Raw genomic sequence first — 8,209 nt, forward strand, 5'->3', positions numbered from 1 at the left:
AGGCCGTTCTTGCGTTGCTATCAGGAAATACCTGAGAGTGGATAATTTATAAGAAAAGAGGTTTAATTGGCTCACAGTTCTGTAGATTGTACAGGAAGCATGGAGGTGTCTGCTTCTGGGGAGGCTTCAGGGAGCTTTTACTCATGGTAGAAGGCAAAGTGGGAGCAGGCAGTTCACATGGCGAAACCAGAAGCAAGAGGGCGAGGTGGGCAGTGCCGCATACTTTTAAACAACAAGGTATCGTGAGAACTCACTCACTATCTCAAGGACAGCACTAAGGGCATGGTGCTAAACCATTCATGAGAAATCCATCCCCATTACCCAATCACCTCCCACCAGGACCCACCTCTAATATTGGAGATTACATTTGACATAAAGTTTGGGTGGAGACACAGATCAAAACCATATCAATAGTATAAGGCTTTCAGGGAAAACCAGCTTGCCCGTGTGTCTCTCTCCCTCACCATGAAGCCAGTCCATAGCAGGACCACTTTCAATTATTTTAAGTTTGTTTTCTGGGATTGACCTTTATTTTTTCTCAGTAAATGTAGATGTTACTCTTTCTTGATTTACTTTTTCATTTAACAAATATTTCTAAAGCACCTACTATGTGCCAGTCACTCTGTTCTAACCATGGATGCATCAGCAAACAAATTATGGATACATGTAGCAAACAGAATTCCCTGTCCTCATGGTGCTTTCATTCCAGTAGGGAGAATAAACAAATGTTTAAATAAAATATTACTATAACCATCTCGTTATAATGACGTGGTGCCCTTTGTAGAGATGATTATAAATAATATGGAGAAAAGTAAACCACAGCAGAGGTAATGTAGGGAATGTCAGGGAAGAAGTATAGTGTTAAATAACAGAGTGGGAGAAGGGGTAGGCTTACTGAGAAGATGGCATCTGAGCATCTTCAGGATGGGAGGACTGGACCCTGTGGATAATGGGGGAAGGGGCAGGTTAAGCAAGGGGAACAGCTAGTGCAAAGGCCCTGAGGTGGGAGGACATGGGGTAACTGAGGAACAGAACAGCAAAGGGGCCTTTACTGCTGGAGGAAGGTGAATGAGGAGGAGAGTAATTTGGGTGGGGTAAGCCAGGGTGACCCAGATTGCATAGGGCCTTTGGGCTGCCGTAAGGACTGTGACTCTGCGTGATGGGCATTACCTCTTGCCTTTGTACATGAAGCCATATGTCCTCTACCACTTTCTCTGCCTCCCCCATAATTTTTTGGTTAAATCAGTGTTCAGTGTGTCTGTCACTATCACTATGAAAGACTATTTTCTGCATTGCAAAGCAGTATATTATAATGTTAATTTATTTTCTTTTATTTTTCTTTTATTTATTTTTTATTTTTTTTATTATTATTATACTTTAAGTTCTAGGGTACATGTGCATAATGTGCAGGTTTGTTACATATGTATACTTGTGCCATGTTGGTATGCTGCACCCATCAACTCGTCATTTACATCAGGTATAACTCCCAAAGCAATCCCTTCCCCCACTTCTCGAGTCCAAGTGATCTCATTGTTCAGTTTATAATGTTAATTTAATGTCTTGTAAACATTTTGTTAATAATTACCTCATTTTCTTCACCTGCTTAATTTTCAGTGTTCCTGTTTATAATTCTTTCCAGATTTGCCAACGGAGTTGGAAAAAGCCCTCTGAACATGGTTTCCCGTGGGATCAGATGCATCAGGCTGTGGACCATTCGGTTCCTTCCCCCTGGAGCCTTCCTTTCGGAGCCTTCCCTCCCCCACTGTCTTGCCTGCTTTCTCTCTGCCCTGGACAGCTGGTGTCCTGGGAATTCTTTTCCTTCCCTTCTACCCTGGGTCTTCGTTTTTCTGGACTATATGTTTCTTCTTTCTTGGTTTATTTCTTCTCTGGATTGGACAAACCCTTCAGTAGGGTAAGAAAGGGTAAATGGAAAATACAGTTTTGAGCTTTCATGCCTCAAAATGCCTTTATCCAGTTCTCAAACTTTATGAATTACTGGAGGGATGTTAAATTCCGGAATGGGTATCATGGTTTCCTAGAATTTTGAAAGCATTGCTCTGCTGCTTCCTAACCTCCACCCTTGCTGCAAGGAGTCAAGGCTTCTCCGATTTCTTTGTACATGAACTTCTCTCCCTCTGCAGGTTGTTAAGATTTGCTCTTTGTGGATGCTCCGCAATCATGATTAAGTGCATTGTTGTGAATGTGCTGGATATTAGGCATAGGGTTCCTAGAAAAAACAGAGGATGCCTGTTAAATTTGAATTTTAGATAAACTAGGAGTAATTTTTACAATGTTTGGGACATACTTGTACTAAAAGATTACTTACTATATAAAATTTAAATGTCACTAGTGTCCTTTTTGTTTGTTTTTGCTAAATCTGGTAACCTCAGAACTCAGGTTCTTCAGTCTAGAGACTCGATTTGGGGCCATTTTCATGTGCCATTTCTTTTCTTTTAAATTAAAATATTAGCCTAAGGGGAAAAAGGTAAACCATTTCAATAAGGCTTATAACAACAGTAACAATCCCCTGCCCTACCCTTCCTTATCCCTACCTTGCATCCTTCAGAAACAATTTCTTGGAACTCTTTAGCTGTTTCTTCTACATTTGTCACTGGATTTCTCCTTTATCTCACATACCTGGACCAGACATGTTTCCAATTTTAGAGTTTTTTTTTTTTGAATATTTGCATATACATAATGAGGTATCTTGGGGATGGTACCCAAATGTAAACCAAAATTCATTTGTGTTTCATATACACTTTGTACACATAGCCTGAAAGTAATTTTTCAATAACTTTGTGCGTGAAACAAAGTTTGTGTACATTGAACTACCAGAAAGCAAAGGTGTCACTACTTCATGTTGGCACTCAACAAGTTTCAGATTTTGGAGCATTTTGGATTTTGGATTTTGGAGTTTGGGATTAGGGATGCTAGACCTGTAACACACTTATATTGCTTTTTAATTTTTATTTTTTAAGTCTTAGGAAAATTGACTTCCAAGTGTGGAAGATAAGGATTTACCTTTCTTACACCACCCACCGTTACTCTCCACAATATAGACACACACCCATCTCAACCCACTGTAATATAAATAACATATTTATTAGTTCAGAGTTCATCCTACTTTATTATGACGGTGTCGATAGTATTCCTCCTCGAGCCACATAATGTGCAGTGTTGTCGTTCCGTTTCCTTTCTTGTGCTGCTTTTTGCTTTCTTCTGGAGTTACTGAATATCTTCTTTTTCCTTGTTTAGTTTTCTATATACCTATCACCGATACCCAAATGGAGAGTGGGGTTCAGGAAACTTCCCACCAGAAACGTAAATCTCCTCCTACATGTAAATGCACCAGGCTCTCCCTCACCTTCATCTTGACTTCCAGGGCCACTCTGTCCCCCTGCTTCAGGATGGCCGAGGCCTGTTGCTTCACCATTGTCCTGGAACACCCCTTTACTATTGTCCAAATATTTCCCTTCGCCTCTCTGCTGCAAGTAGTTGCTTTGATGAGGATGGCATTTGAGGTTGAAAACCACCTCCATTGTCTTCTAGTTTCTAATGATGTTTTTGGTAAAATCTGATACCCTAATTTCCAAATTTCATGATGCTATACCTTGATGTAGGTCTATCTTTATCCATTTTCTTGGGTGTTTAGTGGGCACTCTGGGTCTGGAAATGCATGTTTTCAATTCTTGAACATTTAAAAAACTATTTCTTTAATAATGTTCTTTCATTGTTTTTGCCTGTTCTCTTTTCCTATAACTCTGTTATAAGACTTTGGATCCCCTGGGCTGGTTCTCAAATTTCCTTATTTCTTCTCTATTCTTTTCCATTCTACTTTCTGGGAGAGTTCCTCAACTTTGTTTTCTAGCTCTTCTATTGAAGTTTTGATTTTGGCTGTCATATTTTTAATTTCCAAAGAATTATTTTCTTCTCCTTGGGTGGTTCCTTTTTATAATAGCGGCTTCTTCTTGTTTCATGGATAAACTAGTTCATCTTATTTATCTGAGGATTTTTAATATATCTGAAGTTTTCTCTTGCTTCTGGAATTTTCTGTTTTCTCTGAGTTTCTGTCTTTGGTTTTGACCTTTCAGAGGCTTTCCTTAGATGTTTGTAATTTGAGGATCTCTGTTCATTTTCACGAGTGAAGTACTAAGAAGCTTACTGGAATCTCTGTGTCTTTGGAGCTTGTGGAGTGGTGAGCTTATTGCAGAGTGATGAAGCTGGGATCAGGCCATCTCACTGGGGGCCTCCAGTATCTACAGGCCTTTTTTTTTTCTTGGAATCCTTCAGTTTTTCCATGAAAATACTCTCCAACTTGCCCGTTTGATATTACCCTGGGAGCAGAGCAGGGGAAGTGGCCAAGTGTCTCACCATTCAACATGTGGGATTTCCCCTCACACTTAACTCCTTGCCTTCAGTACGGTTCCTCCAGAGCCTTATATGGTGCCAGCTTTCCTTGAGTCTAGGCCCTTCTGGTATAGTTTCTCCAGAATAAATTTTACATCTTTTGACAAGGTGGTAGGATTAGTAGCTGCTTGGTTTTGTGAGATTGCAAAGGAGACCTGAAAATGTGTGTCTAACTGCAACCAGTTTTTAGCTCTGCCCCTCAACCCTGCTTCTGTGGCACCTGACACCCTCAACTCCTGAGCCTTTATAGGTTCCTGGGGGTAAATCAGGTTGTATCTCATTGGCATCAGCAGGGACTCAGGCTTTAAATCTTTCCCCCTCCCAAGTAAAATGCTATTTCTCCAGGGGCTTTCCATCATCTGCAAATTGGTTTTTAATATTTTCATCCACTATTCTGATTTCTTTGTCTACATAATTTACCTCCTCTCTTCTCTGTAAAAATTTCCTCTGCTGTTATTTTTGTAGGGTTTCAGGAGGGAGCAAAAAAAAAATCCAACTTTTTTATTTATTTATTTTTTTTTGAGACGGAGTTTCGCTCTTGTTGCCCAGGCTGGAGTGCAGTGATGTGATCTCGGCTCACCGTGACCTCCGCCTTCCCGGTTCAAGCGATTCTCCTGCCTCAGCCTCCCGAGTGGCTGGGATTACAGGCATGCGCCACCACGCCTGGCTAATTTTGTATTTTTAGTAGAGACGGGGTTTCTCCATGTTGGTCCGGCTGATTCCAACTTTTTAATCAGTCATTTTAAACTCTAGAGCAGATGGACTTCCCCAGCGATGTTTTCTTTGGGCTCATATAAAAATTACGGTGCATTCCCTAAGAACATACAGTAGGTGGAGCCATAGAACAGTCCAGGGAGAACGCTTCTGATGTTTAATTTACATTCATAGCAGAATTGAGTCTAATGACCCTTAGCATTTAGAACCTGTGTTCAGGCACCTGACACAGCTCCACATTTATGAATGCAGAAGTGCTTGTACAGGCTTTCCCTCCATCACATGTGCGTGCGAAGAGTAATGAGTTTTCCGTTCATTTCCCTTTGAAACAACCGAAGAAAACTGTGACCCTTTGCTAAGGTACCTTTCACCTAATGGCCACTGGAATCGCACACAGAGATTTTTGCTCTTTTTCTTTCTCACCACTTTGCAAGAGCTATTGCACCCTCACGAAGCCAGTGGGAAGCCCCTGAACAATGTCCTAGTGAGTCTGACGCCAGAGAGTCAGTGACAGTCACCAGGGCAAACTGCTGTCCTGAACACCAGGCTTTACAGTTAAATTTGTGCTTGAGTAAGATTGCCAGTTACTCCATGCCATGGACCTTTGGGCTTGCTCCCAAATGATTTAAATTACAAATTTAAGTCTTTTCCTTCTGCAGAAGTCCATTGCATGGGCGCAATCATGATACCAACTGGAGTTTATGGAAACCTTATTTACCTTTTGCAAAGCAGATCACAAACACCTTGTTGTTGTTGCTCCTGTTTCACATGCAGAAACAGAAATGACAATGGTTGCTGGTTTGTTTGGCGACTCTGGCTTGCTCTTGGAGTACTTTCTGGTAGTCACAGAGACACATGCATTGTGTCAGGGATGACAAGCGAGGAGTTTAACTTTGCCCAGGCCACGGTAGAGGCCGATGTTAAACACAGGACTTCGGGCAGCATATCTCACAGGCTTTGCAATAGCGTGTGGGCCAGACGGGAAAGGCAGCAGAGAGATCAGTCATGCAGAGGACTGGTCTGCGTGGGAGTTATCTGCCTCTGATATACACATGACTGGGCAAATATCAAGGGTGGAGTTATTTTTTTAAATGGATTTCCCAACCAAAGGGGCTCTTGGCCGTAGGGGCTCAGCCGGGCCTAGAGGGACTGGACTCAGCATTGTGGGAAGGAGACTCGAGAACATTCTGGCAGTGTAGGGGTTGGGTAAGGAGGAGCCAGGCAGTGGCAGGAACTCTTTCAGAGAGAGAGGAACATGCCTGATGTTGGTCCAGGCTGAGGGTGGGAGAGGGGACCCTTCGACCATGTGGACGGTGGGAGGTGTCAGGGAGCAGCGAGAGCAGCTGGATAGATCAGATGAGACTGTGCTCTCTGGGGCCTGGAAGTCGGGCACACGGGTTGGACTGGACTCTAGAGGGACTCGGGGGCCGTTAAAGGTGAAGAATTAATGACAACAGTATTAAGGACAACATGGGCAGAAATGGCTTCAGGTTGCACAAGCTCACAGTCACTGATTAGTTGCCGGAGTTTGCTGGGTGGCAGTGGGAGGTACAGTTTGAACAGACCAGAGTGCCTAAGGCTGGGGACCCGGTAGGAGATCACTAGGCAAATGCTAGTGGGGTGAGGAAGCACACTGTTGTTTCCAGGTTTCTCAGTTCCATCCCTCATGCGACACACCCTTATATCGCTAACTACACTTCCTTTTGTTCTGGTTCCTCCCTGGCAGGAAAAATGCTGGCAGGTGGTGCAAGCAAGGACATCTACGCATAGAATTCTGACAGCAGCTGAACCCTCAACTTCTTCAGAAGACGAGACCCCCTGCCTAGGTGATCTGGCCTGACACCCCTGTGGAGGCCCCCCACAAGCAGCAACCAAGCCAGAAAAAGCTGAGACCAGACCCGCTGTCCCTAGAGATGGGGCCCAGAATGTCGGGGTGAAGCTGTAGGAACAGGGTGAAAGCTGGTGGGCAAAGAGACCAGCTATGGGGTGGTCAGGGGATTCCGGGAGGTGCATGGTTGTGTTGCAGACCCACCCAGGACAAGGGTGGCTGTGGAAGAATGGCAAATAAACATATGGCAAAATCTCAGAGGCTGTACATTATGCCGTGAGAAAATACCGACGGCCAAGTTAGGCAGACAAGCCACGTGGTCTCCACAAGAGTAGGCAGGGATCCGAAATTCAGAGCACCTGCAGCTTTCTGGGCATCCTCACTACACAGGAGGATGTGATGGCCACTCACAGATAACCAGATCTGTGACCACAGAGGGCTTGATCACCCTCTGCCGTGACCCGGCCTGCAGACAGGGAACATTCTGCAAGAAAGTAAGATGCGTAACACCCATGATCTTAGAGTTATCTGCCTCTGATATACACATGACTGAGCAAATAAAAAGGGCTGAGTTATTTTTTTTATGTGGACTTCCCGGAGGCCAGATGATGCTGTGTGCGGGGTCTCCCAGACACAGAAGGGTGTTCTTCCTAGTCACCCAAGTTGTTCTTGTAGCTGACAGCTGTTCTCCCTTGGCCTGTCCTCAGTGGAAGGAGGTCACGTTACTTCTCAGCAATCAAACAAGTCCTGTACTCTTCCAGGATCTCTGGTGGGGGACATTCCCACTGCTAGGCACTCATTCAGATGTCTTTTCCTCTTCCTGACGAAATGAAGGATCAGGATGATTTTCTTGCGTGGAATCTTCTTTCCTAACGAGTTGTTGCTGGGGCTCCAAGTTGCTTTAATGCCCACACGCTCCCAGATTGTCCTGAGTGCTGGGGCCTCCTGACCATGCTGCAGAAGTCTGGACAGCAGAGACCGTGGCCTTACCCATGTGTCTAGCAGAGAACCTGATACAGAATTGTGCCTCATACAATGTGTGGTGAATGAATGAGTGAGGAAATAAATGAAGGAATCTGGTTAATACATACAGTTAAAACACTTACATACAAATAATCAGGGACCCACACATTGTTCACTACAAGTGGAGGTGGTTGTCAAACATCCCTGAAAACACACACACGTGCACACACACACACACATATACACACCCCTTTTCTCTGCCAGGCTTCTCTAAATAAATCCAATAACTTTATTAGA

At 43.8% G+C, this 8,209-nt stretch overlaps 1 protein-coding gene across 3 annotated transcripts in view; it reads left to right on the forward strand.

Annotated features, from left to right (window-relative positions):
• KCNA6 (potassium voltage-gated channel subfamily A member 6) overlaps positions 1 to 7,207 on the forward strand; it is a 41,025-nt gene extending 33,818 nt beyond the window's left edge. For all 3 annotated transcript variants that reach the window (XM_028829177.2, XM_015150880.3, XM_001101937.5), the window contains one exon: positions 6,848 to 7,207. The gene's annotated coding sequence lies outside the window, so the exon portion shown is untranslated. The remainder of the gene's footprint in view (positions 1 to 6,847) is intronic.
• The last annotated feature ends 1,002 nt before the right edge of the window (positions 7,208 to 8,209 follow it).

The sequence above is a fragment of the Macaca mulatta genome, chromosome 11, assembly GCF_049350105.2.
Source record: "Macaca mulatta isolate MMU2019108-1 chromosome 11, T2T-MMU8v2.0, whole genome shotgun sequence".
NCBI classification, from domain to species: Eukaryota; Metazoa; Chordata; class Mammalia; order Primates; family Cercopithecidae; genus Macaca; species Macaca mulatta.